Source organism: Tenrec ecaudatus, chromosome 15, assembly GCF_050624435.1.
Source record: "Tenrec ecaudatus isolate mTenEca1 chromosome 15, mTenEca1.hap1, whole genome shotgun sequence".
Classification (NCBI taxonomy): domain Eukaryota; kingdom Metazoa; phylum Chordata; class Mammalia; order Afrosoricida; family Tenrecidae; genus Tenrec; species Tenrec ecaudatus.
Window position 1 is genome coordinate 67,491,582 of NC_134544.1, and position 22,287 is coordinate 67,513,868.

The window sequence follows — 22,287 nt, forward strand, 5'->3', positions numbered from 1 at the left end:
GAGGAGGCTTTCTATTCCCATAAGGCGCTATAGTTTCAGAAATACCCACAGGGGAAATTTTAACCTCTCCTGTAGGATCAATATGAGTCAGAATCGACTTATGGGTGGTGAGCAAGTGGAGGGGACCCTAAACAGGTTCCGGTGGACCTTAAGCGTTCTACTCATTGTGCATGCTCTGTAAAATGTAAACCAAGATTTTACTTTTGCAAACATTATTTTTTCTAAACACATCTAACTGTGAAACTATACTCGCATGCGGGTCTTTGAACCTGGTCAGTGGTCTGGGGAAGTGAAGGGCCCTGACATCCTTTGTTGTTGTTAGTGCTGTCCAATCATTCTGACATCACAGGGACCTGCTTTGCAACACAAGGCAGCACTGCCCGGTCCTTTGCCAGCCTCAGGGGTAGTATGTTGGAGCCCATGGTTTCAGCTACCGTGTCCTCCAGTTCACCAAGGAGTTTCCTCTTTGTGCTGCTTACTAAACCCGTTTCTGAGGAGTCCATTCCAACTCACGGTGACGCCGTGTGGGTCAGCACCACGGGACCCCACAGAGCTTTCAAAGGCTGGTCGTTCAGAAGTCAATCAGCAGGCCTTTCTTCTGAGGGGCCTTGGATTTGAACCGCAAACCTTTTAATCAGCAGTGGTTGAGCGTGCTAACTGTTCACATTACCCGGGGACACCCAACCCTTCTTACCCTCATCGCTTCATAGGTGATCCATCTCCAATCCAAGAGGGCAGAGAAGATAGATAATACAGCCTGAGCTGCGTATGTCAGGTCCAAACTTTACAGTGTCATGGAACAAATAGCCAAAAACCTTGATTCCAAAGAAATGAGTAGCGGTGCACTCTTGGGAACTTGCGTTGTGACAGCAGCCACCAGGAAGACCCCGGTAGTCCAGAGCCTTGCCACCCCAAATATGGTCACAGACTAGCAACATCAGGAGCTTGTTAGAAGTACAAATTCTCAAGCCCTACACAAGGTCCACTGAACCAGCGTGTGCAATTTACCAAGACCACCAACGGATCGGGGTACCTGTGAAAACCAAACCAAACCCATACTCACTGCTGTCCAGTCGAGTCAGACTCAGAGCAGCCCTATGGGCCAGGGTAGAGCTACCACTGTGCATTCCCAAGACACTAATTCTTTAAAGGAGCAGACAGCTTGTTGTTCTCCTTCAGAATGCCTGCTAATTTAGAACGGCTAGTTTGGTGGTTAGCAGCCCACTGCCTAACCGCTAGGCCACCAGGGCTCCTTTTGTGCTTGTGAGAGGTCGAGCAAATACCATTAGCAACTAGAGAAGAACCTGGAAGAAGAAGAGCAGGGTGGGAACTGTGAGTCAATTTGGTCATTAGCACATTTCTGTGTTCACTTACTCTGTTCCTTCCCTTGTGTATTCAGTCAACAATTCTTCTTTGAACATCACCTCTGAGCCAGGATCTGTGATATGCTAATTAAGCTGGTTTAGGAAAGGGGTCTGCCTAAGTGACTCCTGCTTCCAGATCCCCTCTCTTTACTTCCTTCCACATTAGAAGCACATCCTTACATGTGCAGCTGATCCCTAGTTCAGGACCGGAAGTTACGTGTTGGCATGCATGCATGCTCATAGCTCGCTCAGTGGGAGTGCAAAAAGTCAATTCCTTCAAGAGCCTAGCACAGTCTGTAAGGTTGGGATGGTGTTAAAAGTGGTGGGGTTGGTGTTAGTTCCCGTTGAGGCCATTCTGCACAGGATGCCTTCATGTGACAGAGTAGAAATGTCCCCATTGGGTTTCCTAGTCTGTCATCGTTACCAAAGGAGCCCCGGGGGGTACTTTAAGGGAAGTGTTGGACTGTCAACTGCAAAGTCAGGGGTTCACACATACCAGCTGCTCCGCAGGAGACAGATGAGGCCCTCTGCTCCCATGAAGATTTATAGCCTCAGAATCCCATGATTGGGTCGCTATGAGCCAGGGTTGGTTCCATGACAGACCCAAAGCCCACTTTCTGTCGAGTTGATTCCAACTCATGGTGATCTTATATACTTGTTGTTGTTGCTGTCGGGTGCCATTGAGTGGTTTCTGACCCAAAGTGACCCTATGCACAACAGAACCAAACACTTCCAGGTCCTGCACCATCATCACATTTGTTCTCTGCCTGAGTTCATTGATGCAGCCACGGTGTCAATCCAGCTCGTTGAGGGCCTTCCTCTTTTGTGCTGCCCCTCCACTTTACCAAGCAGGATGTCCTTCTCCAGGCAATATGTCCAACATATTTGGGAGGCAAAATCTTGCCATATATGCTGTCAAGGGCACTCTGGCCTGACTTCTTCCAAGACAGATTAGGTTGTTCGTTTAGTAGTCCATGGCAGGATAGAATTTTCCCTATAGGTTTCTGAGATATTATGTCTCTATAGGAAGAGATAGCTTCATCTTTCTCCCACAGTGAAGCTGGTGGGTTAGAACTGTTGACTTTGCATTTAGTAGCTCTGTGAGTAGCCCGCCATGTCACCAGAGGTCCTTTGCGTTTGATGGCAGTGGGGTGGAATGTTTACAATGGCAAGACCTTGTTCTCATGCATTGCTACTGACCGCGGTCTAAAGCCCAAGTGCTTAGCCATTGGGCCACCAGGATTCTTCGTGGTAAGGATGTGTTCCTGCCAAAGTTCATGAACACTACACAGCAGTGGGGTTTTGGAACTGCTAGGTAGTTTAGCTTAGGGACTGAGGCATCCATTACGCATGGTCAGCAGTCTGAGCCTTTGTCCCATGAACGAGTGGTACACTGCGCATGCTCAGAGGCTCAGGTTCCCAGCCAGGAAGGGGAGGTACACCTGGGTGTGTTCTGCACCTGAATTGGCCCAACAAGGCCAGGTGAATTCAGTTCAGCCAATGAGTTCAACCAGGGTCACCAGCACGCCCCACCTCTGGGAGTAATTTAAAAGGCAGGAGCACAGAGCAGACCTCGTGACTTTCAGGGAAGCTTCTAAGGAGATGCACATTTCTGAAGAGCCCTGCAGGTGCCTTTATAAACCTGAAACTTCTTGTAATTCTCATAAAACTCACTTGGTTCACAAACTAGGCTTGGAGGTGAATGCTTTCTCGTGTGTAGCCAAGGAGCAAGGTATATCTCTATCCTGAGAGATCTCACAGAACCATTGATTGCCCTGGCATGTTTTGGAGTCCTGATGGTGCCATGGTTATGCTTTGTGCAACAGTTTAAAACCACTAGCCACTCACAAGGGAAAGCTGGGGCTTTCTATTCCTATAAAGAGATACATCCTCAGTAACTCACAGGGGAATTCTACCCTGTCCTATAGGGTTGTTATGAGTCAGCATTGACTCAATGGCAGTGAGTGAGTGCCCTGGCAAGAATGCCTTGGGTATCTACATTGACTCTCAGTTTCTGGTTAGCTTTTCACCACTTCACCCCATGAACTTGAACTGCAGTGGATGAGGGTTGGGAGCTCTGGCTCTGGGGCTGCTTGCTTGAATTTTCACATCAGGGCCCTGCCCGTGATGGGACCTTTGACAGTTGGGCAAATGAGCTCAAGCCCGTTTCCTTTTCTGCAGCATAGACTGAGGAAGGAGATGTCTTCCTTCTTGTGTGCTAACTGACTTTTACCAGTTAGTATGAATTAGATCTTTCCACGAGGAAGATCAGGGAGAAGGGGGAAGGATGAAGCAACTTGGATAGAGGTGAAGGCAGCGTGAGGGGTCATAGAGAGATGAAAGGACCACCATGTCACCTTTGACTACTCTTAGTGAGGCTGGCTTGGAGTGCAGGAGACGGGGAGAGTGAGGACACGGGCTAAAGGCAGTGCTTATTCATTACTTCCGGGCAGAGTTCAGCCTTTGGCATGCTTGTTGGATGCTGGCGCTGTGTTCATCCAATGAAACTTCAAAATTCTGTCCTGTCATTAACCCTTTGTCTCTCCTTTATTCACGATTTAGAACTTCTATTCTCCGGTTCTCTTTAGAGCCCCAGGAAATCCGAAGTCACAAGTCACTTCTGTTTACAGAGAGGCCCCCAGCATGCAAAGGCAGGAGGGTGTGTTAACAGCACACCGGTCCAGTGGCTGGTCACGCCCATGCAGTACATTCTCCATCCCTTAGCTCAACAAAAGAAAAATCACCAAAGAAAAAAATTGTTCTTTTTCATGGATATTTACTTTTTCAGTTCCCTCCCCCACCCATAATCTGTGTGAATTACAATAGAACACGCACACACACACATACACACAATTTTCTGCCAGAATGTGTTACTCCAGTACATTCTACCTTCCTCCCTCACTGCCTCCTACCCTTTTTTCTCCTATCTACTTTCTTCCCATGACACCCAATGTACAGGTAGGGGAATTCAAAATAGACCCCAGTCTCAAATGTAGTTTAAAGCTCAATCACGCACTGCTATTGTGCCAGTTCTGACCCATAGTTACAGGATACAACTGTCCTTGTGGATTTGTGAAACAACAATTCTTTGTGGGAGTTGAAAGCTGCCCTTTCTACAGGAATGCAGCAGGTGCGTTTGAACTGCCAACCCTGCAGTTAACAGGCCAATATGAAGGGATTTTGCCACTTTGCCACCAAGGATCCTAAAGGTAGCATGAGGAGAACATTTATTAAATCTTCCATGGTACACAGGCAAGGGGGAGACCTGAACTACAGCTCTCGGGATTCTTGGTGCCTCGCAGTGGACAGGTCCAGCCGCATCGGATCCAGGCTTCCCAAGATTTGCAGAGCCACCAGCATAGTCTTTGCTCCTCTCCAGGATTCACAATTGCTTCCTGGTTGCTCAGGTATATAGGAGTTTAGTGGTTCTCTAATGCAATCATCCCATTTTGCAAAGAAGATGCTGATGCCCAGACCGGGGAGAAGATTATCTGAGGCCACTGAGAAGGACACCATCACCTCAAGTCCTTCTGACCCCCTACAAGTTTCTGCCAACAGCAATGAGCTCTGGGTTACCTACTCAGTCTTTTGAAGCCTTAGCCAGCTGATGCAGCTGCCAGTTGGGTTGATCAGGGTATGTGACCCAGTGCTCCTTAGAACGCGCCCCGCCCCCAAATGCAAATTTACTGCCATAGAGTTGATACTGATTCATAATGACACTATAAGACAGGGTAGAACTTCCCCTGTAGGTTTCTGAGACTAACTTTCAGCCTTTCTCCTGAGAAGTGGCTGGTTGTGTGGTGGTTTAGATCTTGCAGTTAGCAGCCTTTTAGCATGAGAGGTAGGGTCACATTTCTGTTCTGATTATGCTCCATTTTCTGAGATGCCAGTGCCGAGGCTCCCCCCCTGCAGGTAGCAGTGAGATTTTTTTCACTAAACTGCGCTGGATGGGAAACTTGGGGCAAGTAGTGCATCGCAGCCAAGGAAGATCTCATTGACAGTGCAGTACTTGAATAAGGCAGGAAGACACAGGAGTGGCCATCTGGCGGTGGGGAAAGTGTTCCAGGTAGGAGACAGTCAGTGCAAAAGGCCTTGTGATTGGGTTCTCCAAGCTTCTTCCTGGAACAGCAAGGAGACCAATGTGAGTGGGGCATGACACTCTGTGTAATGAGGAAAGATGATCAGTGTGTGGGCCTCCTGTATGATTGAGAAACCAAGGGGAATTTTTAAACCCTAAGCCAGATCAATGCTCAAGGAAGCATCAGTCAAGACATCAAACGACACGTTGCATTGGCTAAATGTGCTACAACAGATCTCTTAAAAAGACTGAAGATCAAGGATGTTACTTTGAGGACACTGCCTGATCTTGTGCCAAATCTCGCCATGGTTGTTAGGTTGGAGTCCATTGTTGCAGCCATGGTGTCAGCCCATCTCCTTGATGGTCAGTCTCTTTTCTTGTGGACCTTCAGTTTTACCGAGCATGATGTCCCTTTCCATGGACTGGTCTTTCCTGATAAAATGTAGTAGCTACCAGATTGGATGTCATGCCTATAGAACAGTGGTTCTCAACCTTCCTAATGTTGTGACACTTTCATATAGTTCCTCATGTGTGGTGCTCCCCCCAACTATAAAATTATTTTTGTTGCTACTTCATAACTATAATATGGCTACTGTGATGAATCGGATGACCCCTGTGAAAGCATTGTTCGACCCACCCCCCATGGGGGTCGCGACTCACAGGTTGAGAATCACTGCTCTGGAACATTTTCATCATAGAAGAGAGTTCGGTTGCACAGCTCTGAGTTAGAGGGTGAGACGGGTTATTTGACATTCATTTGCTGATGTGTTTGCAAACCCAGTGGAAACACTCGGGAATGAGCATCTTCTTTAGCCATTTTCCTGGATCATTCAAATGCCATCTCCCCTGTGAATGCCTCACTCCATCCTTGGCTTTCCATACTTGCCATATGAGAATGGGATAATATTCAATACTTAGCATTATATATAACCCAGTATTTGGTAGTCTGCCTCAAACAGATGCGAGTCTCTCTCTTTTTCTACTAATATTTAATTTTGATATGTGAAAACATACAAAGCAAAATCTGTTCCATTTCAACCCTTTCTGGACACAATGTTCAGTGACATTGGTCACACTCTTCATATTGAATTAACATTCTTGTTCTTTCTATTCTAGGTGTTTCCTTTCTTTTTACTTAATCTCTCTGCCACAACCCTCTCACATATATATTTTGAATTATCTGTAGCCCATTTAGTTTTGTGCTGATTTTTTAAAGACTGCAATACTCAAGGATGCAATCCTTTAAGAGCTAAATTGTTATTTAGTTTAAAGATGACTTCAGGGGACAGTTTCAATTCAAGGTTTGAAGAGTAACTCAGAGTCATAGTCTCTGGGACTCTTCCAGTTAAGTAAGTCTAGATAATTAAAGAATTTTAAATTATGTTCCACAAGGTTCTCCCTTTCTATCAGCATCCTTAGGAATCATGGTGCTATGGTGCCTGCTAACCTCAAAGTCAATAGTTGAAACCACCAGCCACTCTGCAGGGGAAAGCAAAGGCTTTCTGTTTCCTTAAAGAATAGCAAGCGAGGAAACCACAGGGGGTGTTCTATACTGAGTCAAAATTGACTCCATGGCAGTGAGTTTATGTTGTTATCGAAAAAAGAACACATTTTAATGGGGGCTCTGACAGATAATATAACAATCCATAAATCAATTAGATCAAGCGAGTTTGTACATATGCTGCCACCATCATTTTCTAAAGACTATCATTCTACTTGACCCCTTTGATATCAGCTCCTGTTTTTCCCTCTTTCCTCAACCCTCACACCCTTACTAAATTATATATAAATTAATATCTTTATACACACCGTCTTCTGTGTCCCTCTACTCATATTTCTGTTATTCGGCCCCTAGGCTGTGTGTGTGTGTGTTCCATTGTTATCAGTTCCCTTTTCCTCCCCTTCCCTACACAGCCACCCTGTGCCCTCATGGTATCTGAGTCAGTTCGAGTTGACTAGAGAAGCACATTCATAAACACTCATGTGTCTTAAAAAAGCTTTATATAGAAGAATAATTTTATATTAAGAAAACATCCCAGCCCAGTCCAGACCACGTCCATAAGTACGAAATTAACCCATATATCCAATAACAGTGTGTACATTTTTTTCAGACTTATGCAACACATGCAATGACACCAAGTGCTGGAAGATCACAGGGCACTCGGTGGAATGTCTTATGTACCCAGTGGAGGTGGAAAATGGCATGGGTCTCCACATGACTCCTCCCCGTTCAAGGCTTTGGCTGCCGTCAATGTAGATCCATGTGTCTTGTCAGCAGGAATATCAAGTCATGGGTGTCTCTCACCCCCAGGAAAGAATACAGGAGTTGCCAGAATCGCCATGCCCACATTGAGACCTCACTGGCTATGGCCTGAGTGACTGTATGGACTCCACTCCTATGCAAGATGATGGGAGATTAAAAAGCTACCACAGTATCGCTACTCCCATTACTGTTCCTGAGGATTTTATCTGTCCTGGATTCCGTGCGTGGTTGCTATTTTTTATTATTTTACTTTCAGCATCTATCTGTGGTGTCCCTGATCTGAATGCCCTGATGCAGTATCTGTGAGTCTCCTGTGAGCAGGGACTGTGTTCTCTACATCTGGGTCTTCTTAAAGCTTTGCAAAATGTTGTCATTTGAATGACACTCAATACATATTTGTTGAAGGAATGGCATTGCAGGTGACAGTCAGTACCCATTCTCCCATCAGTTATATGGTTGGCGGTCTTTTTACCTCTCAGACATATAGCTGAATCATTACAATGTGAGGGTCTGAGCCTGGTTATATTATTGGGACATGTAGTCAAAAGACAAAATATGTTTGCCTAAAGCACCTTTTGAGTATGATGTTTCAATAAAATAAATTGGACAGATCCTGGCAGCAGACATGTTTCAGCCGCTCACAAGGTATGTGGCTTTGGGTAGTGTACCCTAAGCTCTGAATTCAAGGTAAGTAGTTTCAATGGTCAATATGCATGTGAGAGCTGGACAGTGAGTAAGGAAAACTGAAGAAGAATCAATGCATGTGAATGATGTGCAAACAACACCGAAAGTCGTCTGGGCTGTCAGAAGAACAAGCAAATCCCTCTTGGAGGAAGCACGGCCAGAATGCCCCTTAGAAGTGAGGATGGCAAGTCTTCATCTCACATCCATTGGACATGCTATCAGGAGAGACTGGTTCTTAAGAAAGGACATAATGCTTGTTAAAGTACAGGGGCAGCAAGAGGGAAGAAGACCCTTGATAAGATGGATGTCCACAGTGGCTACAGCAATGGGCTCAACATGGACCAACGACTGTGGTGATGACACAAGAGCAGGCAGGGTTTCATTCCGTTGTACAGTTCCGGTCTCTGGTACAAAGGAAAATAAGTTGCCCTATACTGTGGGGTCGAGGCTATTGTGCCTGCTGTGTATTTTGTCCTAAGGACTTGCAGTGTTGTTCTTTATACAGTGTTGTTGTTATTAGCTGCTTTTCGGTCCATTTTGACTCATAGCGACCCCCATGCATTTCAGAGTAGAACTGTTCCATAGGGTTTTTAAGGCTGTGACCTTTCGGAAGCAGATTTTCAGGCCTACCTTCCTTAGGCACCTCTTGGATTCTGGGTGGGATTTAACTGCCGACCTCCTGGGTGCTAGTCACACACTACCCAGGGAGTCCTCCCACTGAATAGTGTGAGTGTATTCCCACCTAGGGTGCTCCTCTTCCAGTACTTGTTTGGACGGTATTCTCTTTTGATCCATAGGGTTCCATGGACTCATTTTCAGTAGTACATCATCATATCTTTCTTCCCAGTGTGTCCTAGCTTGGATGCTCTGGTGAAGCGTGTCCAGAGCGGCTTGCTCTGGTTATAATCATAGCTGGTGACACCACTTACAACAATCACAGCTAGAGACAAATGACAACATGATGACAAACTGACAGATGGGTGGCAGCCTAGGGAAGGAATGATCAACACAACACAACCTGAGTGGAAATCGAGCTATGGAGTCTCTGAGAGTCCAGGCTCTTCGTCCTGGCACAGCCTGGGGCAGGGCCTGGAGCCAGGAACTGTGGCTGCTGGGGTGAGGACCCCCAGCTTCCCCACCTGGCATTCCCTCCCCAAACACAGCTGGCAGCCTGTGGGAATTGTCTTTCCCCTTGCACATGACAGCACTGACGAGCATAACGCAACCCTGCTGGTGGTTAATGACTGGTGACATTATGAGGCCGCTGCCCACCTTTGGTTGAGGGAATTTGCCAATGCTCGGAAGTTGTTGGGCTCTAACGAAATGCAACCCCTGCAAGCAAGCACTGAGTCAAGTGCACGAGGTGTGGGGCACTCTGACATCCCCGCGTGACCGTGAAAAGCAGGCTGCGGAGCAGTGGTGGCTGCTGAGGCTCCTTTCTCCTGGCAATACTGGCGTGCTGAAATGGCGGGCTGATTTGCCATGGAAAGCAGGGTTTCATGGGAACTTGAGGATTAAGAATCCACATACCTGCAATCAATATTGTATGTTCATCGTATAATTTACTTTGAAAGGGAGAAGACACAGTTCTCCGAATTTTTGGGTGAAGTAAACCACTTTTCCAAAGGAGTAAGTGGATTTCTGTGTGTATAAATCATGGCCACCACTTGGGAGTGCAGAGGAGGATATGGGAGGATGGTAAAAAAGAGCAGCAGGAGAGGACCTGAAGACCTCATGTTTCCTCAGGGTCAGGGGCCAGGCAAAACCAATGTCCCTGGAACACCACTGTCTCTCTGGAATGGTATTAGCACAGCTTGTTCTTTGCATACTGTACTGAGTTCATTCTGACTCGCAGCGCCCCTGTAGGGAAGAATAAACATGCCCCAATGAGTCTCTGAGACTATAATTCTTTACTCAAATAGAAAGCCTCATCTTTTTTCCATGGAGGAACTGGTGGATTCAGAACTGCTGACCTCGTGGTTAGCAGGCCAACACCGAACCTACTATACCACCAGGACATTTCTGTTTAGCCTAGAGACTTTCAAATGGATAGAACAAGACCCATCCCAACCCTGTTCACGGCTATCAACCCCCCTTTCTTTGAAGTCCCCACTACGTTCTGTGAAGTTCACCACTTTCTGTGTGTGTGTGTGTGTGTGTGTGAGAGAGAGAGAGAGAGAGTTATAAAAACAGGAACTTTGACCTCCTTTTAGAACTCTTGCAATTCCAGGGCTTGCTCAACAAAGCACGAATCCCCAGTGTCTTCAACCTGACTTGTCCCATGTGGAAATACACATTGGGGTTCCAGACGCACTGAGCTAATGAGTGAGTGGACACTACTGTGCTATCTAAACAAACCCTGTGTGACAGGGCTGCACCTGCCTTACTTAATTGAATGACCAGGACCGTTTTCTAAAATAGGTAATATCAACTTAATCTCCCTGCCATCGAGTCACTGCTGATGCATAGCGACCTTGTAGGACAGGGGAGAATTGCCCCCATGAGTTTCTGAGCCTGTAACTCTTGACAGGAGTAGAAAGCCTCATCTTTCCCTCACTGAGTGCTGCTGTTTTCAAACTGCTGAGTTTAAGGTTAGGGACACAATGTGTAACCCACTACACCACCAGGAGATGCTTGTGTCAACTTTCTATATACGAAAATGAAATGTCGCCAGGTCCGATGCCATCTTCATGGTCACTGCTGTATGTGAGTCCAAAGTTGTGGGCCAATACATCTCAAGGAGAATCGCCTGCATATCCAATGACACATCCCCGCACCAAACCCGATTTCCTTTTCTACTGATCAGCCTTGCTTAATGACTCGGCCAAAGTGAGCAAGCATAAATCCTCCCAGCCTCCCTTGCCAGGCACAGTGTGGTTTCCGAGAGCAGTGTTTCTTCTACAATGGGAGTGCTCATGCTTTTGCCACACTCGGCAGATTCTATGAATATTTGGACTTTTTTAAAAACTTATTTGATCATAGAGCATGTTTCCCTTTTCCCTTTGTATGAGATGACAAAATTTCACTCACTTCCTAGTCATCCAAGGAAAGAGTAAACTTCCCTGCCCTGCCAGTGAAGGGCTTGGCCAATAGAATAAAAGGGGAAGGAGTTGTGTGCCACTCTAGATCAGAGGTTTTAAGAGAAATGGTCCTTTTGTTGCTTACCTATCCTTCAAGAGGAAGGAACCCTGGTAATATAGTGGTTATGTGTTGGGCTCTTAACCTCATGGGTCACATGCATGCAAGTCTTTCAATTTCAAAACCTGATTGTTCCCCTGCACAAAGCTAACAGAGATAAGCAACAACTGCTTGTAGGCTGGAACGATTGCCCGAACATAGTGTACTTTGGGGATTTCTTACTGCCAGGAGAAATACAGGCGATGTGGCAGGTGACGGTCCTAGTATCTCTCAGCTGCCAATCAGAGGCAGGTTCTGAGCCTTCAGTCAGGGCCACTGGAGGAAGTGGCTCATGGTGCTGCTGCCATAGTCCATCCCAGGTCAAGCCCTCTGAGGTGCTGGGTTACAGAGTTTTGGATTGGCACTCAGTGAGGGCTGCTTCAAAGCTCTTTCCTTTCTTAAACTTGCTCCTGCAACCACATTCTTTCTGAAGGTCCTTGTCAGTAAGCCGAAATCCCAACCAATTTGCTAAGTCAGGACAAAACAAAATTGATGGTACCGAGAGACATTAAACCACCTACAACCTTTTAGACCATGTCAACAGATCATCTCTAGCCTCAACTACAGAAACATTTCACTAAATCCTCTCTGTTTCTCCACAAAGATTAGGAATGCCCTTCTATCTTTTAAAAACAGATATTGGTCTGGCACCACTTCGGTTCCAGCTGAGGTAGTGGATTCACCTGAGCTAAGCTCTAGAGAGGATCACTTAATCTTCATTCAAGATATATGTCATGAGGACTGTAGATCATGCAGGGACTGCACAATCTCTCTGTGTCGGCAGCGGCTGCATCACGGCCTGGCCCATTGGGAAGAGAGACGGACCCATGGCAATTATAAGGCAAGATGCTGAGGGTGCTGGGGTGGTCTAGGGATACAGGAAAGGAACTATTGGGCATGGAGGCAATTATGAAGGGTTCTTTTTTCCCATGGACCAAACCCATGCCAGTTGCCATGAAGTTAACTCTGATTCATAGGGACTCCTTTGGGCCAGAGTAGAACGACATTCTGTTGTTGTTTTCTATAACTGATTTTGTTGTTGTTGTTTAAAATGCAGCACCAGGCCTTTCTTCAGAGACACTTCTGGCTGGGCTTGAAGCTCCAACCTATGAGTTAGTAGCCCAATATGTTAGCCAACTGCACTACCCAGGAACTCCTCCATGTGACTAAAGAATGACTTAAGGACTTCCCCCACAGACCCAAACCAAAACCAAATCCACTGCCATGGGGTTGACCTCATATATGGCACAATAGACTGGCTCTGCTGATTTTCAGAATTGCACATCTTTACTGGAGCAGAAAACCCTCATCTTTCTCCCAAGGAGTAGCTGGTGGGTTTGAACCATTAACTTTGCCATTAGCAGCAGCCCAACTCTTAACCCAATATACCACCAAGAGTGGTTCAATTTGGAAAAATAGTATGTGATCACCTATCTATGAAGGGAAACCCCTCTCATAGAGTGCACTTACACAAATGAGAAAGAAATGAGTCCCCAAATGCCCGTCTTAATCAACAATCTGGGGAAGGGTGTTCTGGGAAGCAGCTTTCAAATGTTCCTGGAGATTTTAAAATTAATCAACCTAATCCCTGTTTTAAAGAGCCCTGGTGGTACAATGGCTAAGGACTGGGTGGCTAAACAAAAGGCTGGTAGTTTGAACCTACCCATGGGCTCTAAAGGGGAAAAGACCTGATGAGCTGGTCCCATAACGATCTAAGCCTAGGACACCTTTGGGTGCAGTTCTACTCAGTCCAGTAGGGTCACTATGAGCTGACATCAACTTAAAGACACACAGCACGTTTGACTCTAAGTCATTTGTTGATAGAGTTTGTGCAGAGCATTCTGAGTAGAAAACAGACTCGGGCATCTGACATCAACCAGCAACAGTCTCTTTCCTTGAGAAAGACTGTGGAAAGGGATGAGGAGGGAGCTTCCAAAAGCGTGTGGAAAAATGATATGAAAAAATAATGGAATTTTGCCATGAGCTTTTTGAAGCTCTCTTCATGAGAGCTAGTCCTCCATGGAGGTTTCTAGAAAAGTGAAACACGAAGGAAGAGGCTGGTAAGTCCCACTGAACAATACCAGGGGAGATTGGGTCTTGACTCAGAGTACTTGAGCATTCTGGCTTATTCCTCTAAATAGCAAATCAGACTAGACCAGGTTCTGAGACCCAGGGAAGGCAAATAAGACACACCAGGCCCATGATTCAGACTTATGGGGAAAGTCACACTGGAGAGGGAAGGCCTCTTTACCTTGTGTGCCTGACAAGTGTCTCATTTGCCTCATCTAAAACCCAGCCCTGGAAAAAAAGGTAACAGTACCAGCTTCAAACTTGTGTTTGAATCTTGTCTCTGTCACTTATTAACTTAGCCACCTTAAATCCCTTCCTCTAGTTTTCCATCTGTAAATGAAGCACAGTTCCAATCATAGGACCTTCAGTAAATGGCTATTATTAGCTAGGCATGCACTCCTGTGTTCTAGGCGAGAGTTCTCAGCCAGGTTTTTGTGGGAGCTTGTTCTTCAGGGTATTGTCATAGATGAATGTGTCACCCAGATTCCTCTCAGGGCCAAGAGACTGATTTCCCCAGCTGCTGAGAGAGCCACTGATAGAAAAGGTCCCAGCTGTCTGGCCCCTATCGGGATTGCCTCAGCTGATGAGAGCTCATCCATGGTCTGCTCCTTCCCAAACTAACCTTCATCCAACGACTTGTCAATGTAGGGGTATAAATGGCATAGTGGAGGCATTTGACCCCCCTGTAACTTCACAAAAGGCAATGGAGGAAAATCAAGATAAACAGCCCAAGGTTGATTCCTATGAGACAGAGATCAGAATGCCTCCACCCTCCTTTCTTTTCACAGTTTCTGACACCAACCATCCCTACCATGACACTCTCTTCTTCTCTGCTGGGTTTGATAATCCTTAAGTGGCAATGGCCACACAGAACTCGCAAACAACACTTATGTTTCTGGGGTTAATTGGGGACCTAGCAGGTGACAATTCAGGATCAGAAATGACTGGGGATATAGTTCTTCAGTCAGGACAGTCTCTTCCCAGTGGTGTCCAGAGGCAGAACTTTTTCTGGTCCTTGGCCTCTGCCCTGCAGCTCCTTGACCTCTGCTCTGCTTGGGACCGTGTGCAAAGTTCTTTCAGCTCTGCTGATAGGTGCGTTGAGGCAGCCCGCTTTGTCTGGAAGCCTTGACCCAAAACACTCAGCTTTCTCATTCTGTGTGCTGGTGAGCTCCCTGTTCTGGGGTCTTGGTGCTGCTGCCTCTGCTTCCATGAGCTATTTATCTGCCACTGTTTTTCAGTGTCTCCTGATGCATCCAGTGTCAGGGATCTCTGTCTCCTGGACAGAGGTGGTGCTCAGAGTAATAATCCTGGGTCCAAAGAGCACACTCCACTGCTGGCTCATCTTTCTCAGTGCTCTTGAAACTCCACTTTCTGTTTCTGAGTTAACTCACCCAGGATGAACATACCGACCAATCCCCACATTAGGGGTCTACAGGTCTTATTTGAATGGTCTCACCTCTTCGAGGATGCCATGCACTTTACTGATATTATTAGCATGCTATCTACTTCCCTCGGTGGCATAGTTCCACCCTGTCATTGGTAGGCGTTACAAAGACTATAGCTAGAGGAGAACTAGTAAGCAATTTGCTGCAACACATTAGGCTACAAAGTCCCAGGCTACTGGTCACCACTTGGCCAGGTCCCAGTTACAGAGCTCCCTGTGATGGCTCCTTTTGCATATCAATGTGGCGAGGCTATGGTGCCCAGTTTTTTGGTCAAACAAGCATTCATCTATTTGCTCTTGTTTTTTAAACATTTTATTAGGGGCTCATACCACTCTTATCACAATCCATACATATACATACATCAATTTTATAAAGCACATCTGTACATTCTTTGCCCTAAGCACTCTCAAAGCATTTGCTCTCCACTTAAGCCCTCCGCATCAGGTCCTCTTTTTTTGTCCCCGCTCCCCCTCCCTCATGAGCTCTTGATAATCCACAGATTGTTATTTTGTCATCTCTTGCCCTTTCCGGAGACTCCCTTCCCCCCGTCTCTGCCGTCCATCTCCCAGGGAGGAGGTCACATGTGGATCCTTGTAATCAGTTCCCCCTTTCCAACCCACTCACCCTCCACTCTCCCAGTATCACCCCTCACACCCCTGGTCCTGATGGTATCATCCACCCTGGATTCCCTGTGCCTCCAGCGTCCATATGCACCAGTGTACAGCCTCTGCCCTATCCAGTCCTGCAAGGTAGAATTTGGATCCTAGTAGTTGGGGAGAGGAAGCATCCAGGATCTGGGGGAAAGCTGTGTTCTTCATCGGTAATACATCGCATCCTGACTGACCCATCTCCTCTCCTAAAGCCCTCTATGTGGGGATCTCCAGTGGTTGACATTTGGGCCTCTGGTCTCCACTCTGCACTTCCCCCTTCATTCTCTATGGTATATATATATATATATATATATATATATATATATATATATATATATATATCCATATACACACAGAGATATATATACATATATATATTCTTTTTTTTTTTTGCATGATGCCTTATACCTGGTCCCTTTGGCACCTCATGATCGCACCGGCTGGTGTGCTTCTTCCAGGTGGGCTTTATTGCTTCTGAGCTAGATGGCCGCTTGTTCACCTCATCTATTTGCTCTTATGAAGGAGTTGGTCTCAAGCAAAATAGAATACCTTCCATAATGTGGGAAGGGGTAAACCTATCAGCCAAAGGCCTTCAGCGCAGAAAGGGAGTTTACCTAGGGTGTGTTCTGACCATTCTTATTCTTGTCTTTTCCCATCACCTAACCTATCGATTTTAGGATGAACATCTACAGAGCTCTTTAGGCTGTTGCCTGACCTCTGAATTTGGAACTTGCCATTTCCCTATGTGAGCGAATTCCTAGAAATAAGCCTCACTCTCTGGGGCTCTGGTGTCGTAGTGGGTGGCCCTTTGGGCATCCAACAGCAAGGACATCAGTTTGAAAACACCAAGGGCTCCTTGAGGGAAAGATGAAGCTTCGTAATCTCCTGAAGAGTTACAGTCTCCAACGCCCAAAAGGTCAGTTCTATACTGTTTTACACAGTCACTTTGAGTCCACCTTGATGGCAATGAGTGGCCGGTGCAGTGGTTAACCATAGGAGCCCTGGTAGATATATCAATATCTCCAGTTACAGCTATATAACTGGTTTGGTTTCTCTAGGGAACACTGACTATGACACTCTCCATAGGCAGGGCTGAGACCTCTGTTGAGATTTCCCTCTTGTGCCCTTCCTTGATTCCCCCCACAGGTGCTAATTCCCTGAGCATTCCTCAATAAATGTCAGGAATCAAGAGCTAATTCCATCACAGTGTCTCCTTCTTTCAGGGAGTCTGAATGGCTTCCGGGGAGTATGAACTGCAGTCTCCATCCAACTTCCTCCTTCTATTTCTATGATCTGGATCTTATTTGGGGCTCATTTGGTTTTAAACAGGTAAAGAGACCAATACTTGGAAGAGAGAATCCTAGGAAAATGAAAGGTGGGGAGAACAAGAGGACAGCTGGCTCTGTCGACGGTTCCTGACCACCACTGGCATGTTCCTGTGTTCTTTGTGTCTGTCTCTCAGGGCACATGCTGTAATCTCGCAACATAGACTGCCTCCTCCAAGTGGCGGGACATGTGCTTCTGAATTATGCTTCTTAGATGCCAGGCCACTTGCAAAAGCGGGACTTTCTTTTTCGGTTTTTGTTTGGAAAAGCTCCAGAAAAAGCGTCTAGTTGACACATCTTATGTCAGTGTCTCCACTGGGCCAATGAAAACAGCATTGCGACCGTATTGAAATGTGATGTCTTCCCCAGGGAACTGATGTTTCAGCCAGTGAGGTAGTTCACAGGGACAGATAAGAAAGGGGGTTGGGACAGATTAAAATAATAATAATGTCTGTTTGCAAAGAATAGGGCCTTATTATTTTTCGGATGCCCCCATCTGAACACCCTACCACTGAATATAGGCAGGAGGTAGGGCCCACCTGTCACTCAAGCAGCTAAAAATGTACAGCACTTGCTGTAGCAGCTGCTAATGTGCCCATGTATTAGCATTTGGCACCCACCATTCCCATAAATACCAATGGTCTCACAGGAAGCACATGTAACTCCCCACACAGGGAACAGTCATTGAGCAGACAGGGGAGTTGACATCCTCCAGGACCTAATGCCACTTTAACCAATGACACATGGGGATAGGTGGAGCCACACTCCAGTTCCCTCAGCCTTTGGGTGGGACAACTACAAGAGGATTTATACTGTCTCTGGGAACCTACTCAATGACATTTCTTTATCGGCCCCTTCCCTTTGCTCTATCAGTATTACCCTTCTCTACTGGTCCTTCCTGGAGGCACCTCCCAAGGAAACAATAATCTAGCAGCTATTCCAATTCTAGTGGATTCCAATTCTTGGTGACCGCATTCATGTGAGTCAATCAGAACTGTGCTTTCTGCAGATTCTTTCTCTCCCCTTTTTAAGAGTAGTTTTAAGGACACTGTGAAAGCTTTCCACCATCCAGTTCCAGAACATTTTCATCAACCCTGCAGCCATTAAGCAGTCATTCCCCATTGCCCCTCCCACCCCACCCTGGGAAACCACCAATCTACTCTATGGCTCTACAGGATTTACCTGTCCAGCATTTTTGCTCTAAATGGACTCACAATACAAGGCATTTGGTGTTTGGCGTCTTTCACTACATGTCTTGCGTTCACCTGTGTTACAGAGTCTGTCTGAATCAAAGGCCTTAGTTTTCTTGTGGCAGACTATATGTATATCCCACTCTGTGTAGATCATATTTTCTCTATTCTTCTACTGATGGGTATTGTTGGCTTATTGTTTACCTTTTGCCCATAGTGATTAGTGCAGCATCCATCTGGGTACTCGTCTTTCATTCTTTTAGATATGCACTTGGGAATGGACTCCCTGGATCAGCTGGCAAGGGTTCATGACCAAGTGGGTTATGTTGGGCTGCTAACCATAAGGCCAGCATTTTGGACCCTTTAGCTACTGCGAGATAGAAATGCTCTCATAATGATCCACAGCCCCCCAGACCCACCAGCCGCAGTTCTAATCTGTCCTTTTGGGTTGCTGTGAGTCAGAATCAACTCGATGGCAGTGGTAGTGATGAAGCCAGCGACTTGAGAGTGGAACCAGGGACCGTGGAGAATTCTGGCAGTAGCCATGGTGTCCTCACTACCCAGATGCCAGCAGCCACCAGTGAACAAAGGAGGCACAAGCAACATTCTCGCTGACTTCATGCTGGTGACCCAGCTGCCCCTGCTACCTCAAATGCCATTTCCTCAGCTTTACTGGCAAGGGGGTGTACTCCCTATTATCATGTCACCAACTCTTTCAATGGTCCACCTAGCCAGGTGTGATTCCAGACACTGTGCAGCCACCATCAGCGAAGGTGGCTGCCCACCTCATTTGTACACATGCAAAGAATGTGATCATTCTTGGCACTGGTGTCCTTAGTCATCCTGGTTGGTATATTTACATCCTTCGGGAGCTGGGTCAGTGAGCAAGCACTTCTCAAGGTGCCCATATGATCTGTTTACTGAGAGTGCCAGCCCAAGGATCTGACTTGCCACCCACAGTGAACGCACCTCTGAGGCAAAGGGGAAGGCTTCTTTCTAACTGGGAGACCAGCAGGTCTTCTGCAGACATCACTCCCCTGCAGCACTCTGATCGGAGGCCTTTCATATTCCAAAGAGCAGCATTAAGATTCCCATCTGTCACCCAGTCAGACTCACATGTGCGAATTCTCTTTTCAGAGCAAGACAGCCAATGCAGTGAGCTGGGTAAAGGGGCAGTCTCACTCTGAGGAGACTCAGCCAAGAGTGTAGGGACAGGGAGTGAAATGTGCAGCTTCCAGCTGCCACCCAAGCCTCCTTAGTGCAGTGGCATGAGAGCAAAGAGATAGTCCTTTGTGACTCTTTGATCTCCTTCCTGGCCTTGGTGGAATTAACACTGCTCAGTGCCAGTCTCTTCTGAATATATGGAAAAGATAGCTCAGAAAAGAATAGAGTTAAATAAGAGCAGGACAGAGTAAGGTGGCTTCATGGTGTTGCATTTGTGTGTCTCAGAGCCCATCCTGGCTCACAGTGACCCTCTGTGACAGAGAAGAACTGTTCCACAGATTTTTCTAGGCAGAATTTTAGGGAAATTTACCTAGCAGCACAGTGGTTGCATGTGCGGCTGTAACAGAGAGACTGGCAGTTTGAACTCACTGATCCCCATCGAGAGAGTGAAGACGTGACTGCCTGCTCCCATGAAGACTCCTATCCTGTTGTTGTCTGTCCATTTGTGGTGCTGTGGTGAGTTGTGTGTTACTGTGATGCTGGAAGCCACGTGACTGGTATTTCAAATGCCAGCAGGGTTACCTCAAGTGAAGAGGTGTCAGGGAAACTTCCAGGCTATGAACAGAATACAAAGAAGGGTTCCACTGCCCACTTCAGAGGAAGTAGCCGCTGAAAACCCTTACACTATAGCACAGTGTGCCTTTCCTTCCCGTCACAGGGAGTCAGAATCGCCTCAATGGCACATAACAACCAACAACACCTTTGAGGAGGGAAATCTCCTTCAGTAGGGCTGGGTGAGTTTAAACTGGGTGGCTTCTTGGTTAGCACTTGAGCTCTGAATCATCTCACCACCAGGGCTACCATCTTCATGATGCAGGCAAATAAAACCATCTTGGTCCTGCTCGGTATTGCCAGCGTCAGCATGCTCTTTCTCCCATAAGCACATGTCTGGTGGTTGGACCACAGCAAACCGGTTGACACTATTTCCTCATCACCCCGTGTGTGTCAGAGTAGAAGTGAACCATGAAGTTTTCTTTGATTAAAAACATTTTTATTGTGATTTGGGTGAAGGTTAAAGAGCAGCTCAGCTGTCCATTGAGCAACGCATACACATTTTGTTTCATGTCATTGATAGCAATTCCCACAATGTACCATCACTTCCCCCACATCTTCTTGTTTCTTGTCTCCAAGCTGCCTTCATTCTCAACTTTTTTGAACTTCGTTCTTGGGGGAATGCTGTCTTTTGATCTCATGTGATCTATTATTCTACGGTATTTGTATGTCTCTAATATCATTGTTCCCATTATAGACCTGTCTATTGTTTGGTTGAACATCGAGCCATGATGAGTTCAGTTCCAGACCTGCAGGGTAACTAAGCACCATAGTCTTGCAATTTCACCAGCCTTTATCCAAACAGTAAGCTTGGTGTTTTATCATGATTTTGAGTTTTGCCCCACATTTCCCTTCTACTCTAATCAAGCCCTTCTAATGTGATCTCTTTCATAGCAGTCGATAGTGAGAGCTAGGCACCATCTAGTTCTTCTGGTCTCCAGTGGTGGAGGGTGATCGTTGCTTGAGTCACTAGTCATTGATTCATTGTGCCCAATCAGTTCTCCTCTTCTGCTGTCCTCTGGATGTGGAGAGACCAACTGTTGCCCCTTTCCTGATTGCTCAGGAACTTTGAAAATCCCAGAGACGATGGTCCTGATCCCCCAGGCTCAACAACTCATTCCCTCACAGTTTTTGCATCTGTCTCAGAGATTTTTGACATTGGTCCCTGTATGCTCCATCATATACCTGGATCTATTTAACAACCAAGGTCAATACATTCTATAAACTTTTCAATGGCCGAGGATTCTGAAGAAGATTGCCAGGCTTCTCTTTCACAGCTCCTCTAAGTGGGTTGGGAATGACAACTTTTCCCTTAATAGCAGAGCTCATTAACTGTTTACACCCCTAGATACTTCTTACTCTTAGAAAACTCACTGCCACCGAATCCATGCTGACTCACAGCCAACTTATAGGGCAGCGTAGAACTGCCCCTGTGAGTGTCTGAGACTCGAACTCTTTATGGGAGCAGAATGCCTTATCTTTCTCCCACAAAGCAGCTGGTAGTTTCAAACTGCTGATATAGCAATTAGCAGCCCAACTTGTAGCCACTAGGCCACAAAGGCTCTTTTTCTTCTTAGCAAAGAGAGGGAAAATAAGCAAATGGATCATTCCCGTGGATGCTGCGATGGGAGCTGGATCTTGAAGGCCTGGATTGGCTAAAGCTCCATTTACACAGGAACACATTCCTCCCTTGTTAGTATTTGCATTGGGCAAGCCATTTCCTGCGTTGACATTTTGCATCTAGTTAAATGCCAGCAACTCCAGAGAGACGTAGCTTTTACCTGTGGCTCTGCCCTTCTGGACAAGCCTTTGGTGCTCGATGGGGCTACTTTCAGTCTATGATCTTACATGTCTTTTTGGATCTCTTCGTCTCTTGTTTTTGTTTTGATTAACACAAACTGGATGAACAGCTTCAGGCTTAATATAATCGCTGCTGAATATTTCATTGGGAAATGTTCTTAAGAAGGCAGTTGGCATCCATGATCTAAGTGTATGCATAGAGATTTCTTTTCAGATGGTAAAGTGGCTTTGAATAATTATGGTTATTATTAGTGAATTAAAGACAAATGTGCCTCAAAATGTGAACATTAGGTGTGTGTGTGTGTGTGTGTGTGCATGTTTTAAAGAGCACATGGCTTGGTGATAGAGAGGGCGAAGCACTGGTGAGGAGCACATGACAGTGTTCAGAGAGATGACAAAGGGTAGTGATGAAACAAAACAGATTCCAACCTCACATCTTCTGCTCCCTGCCTCAGAGGGAGTTCG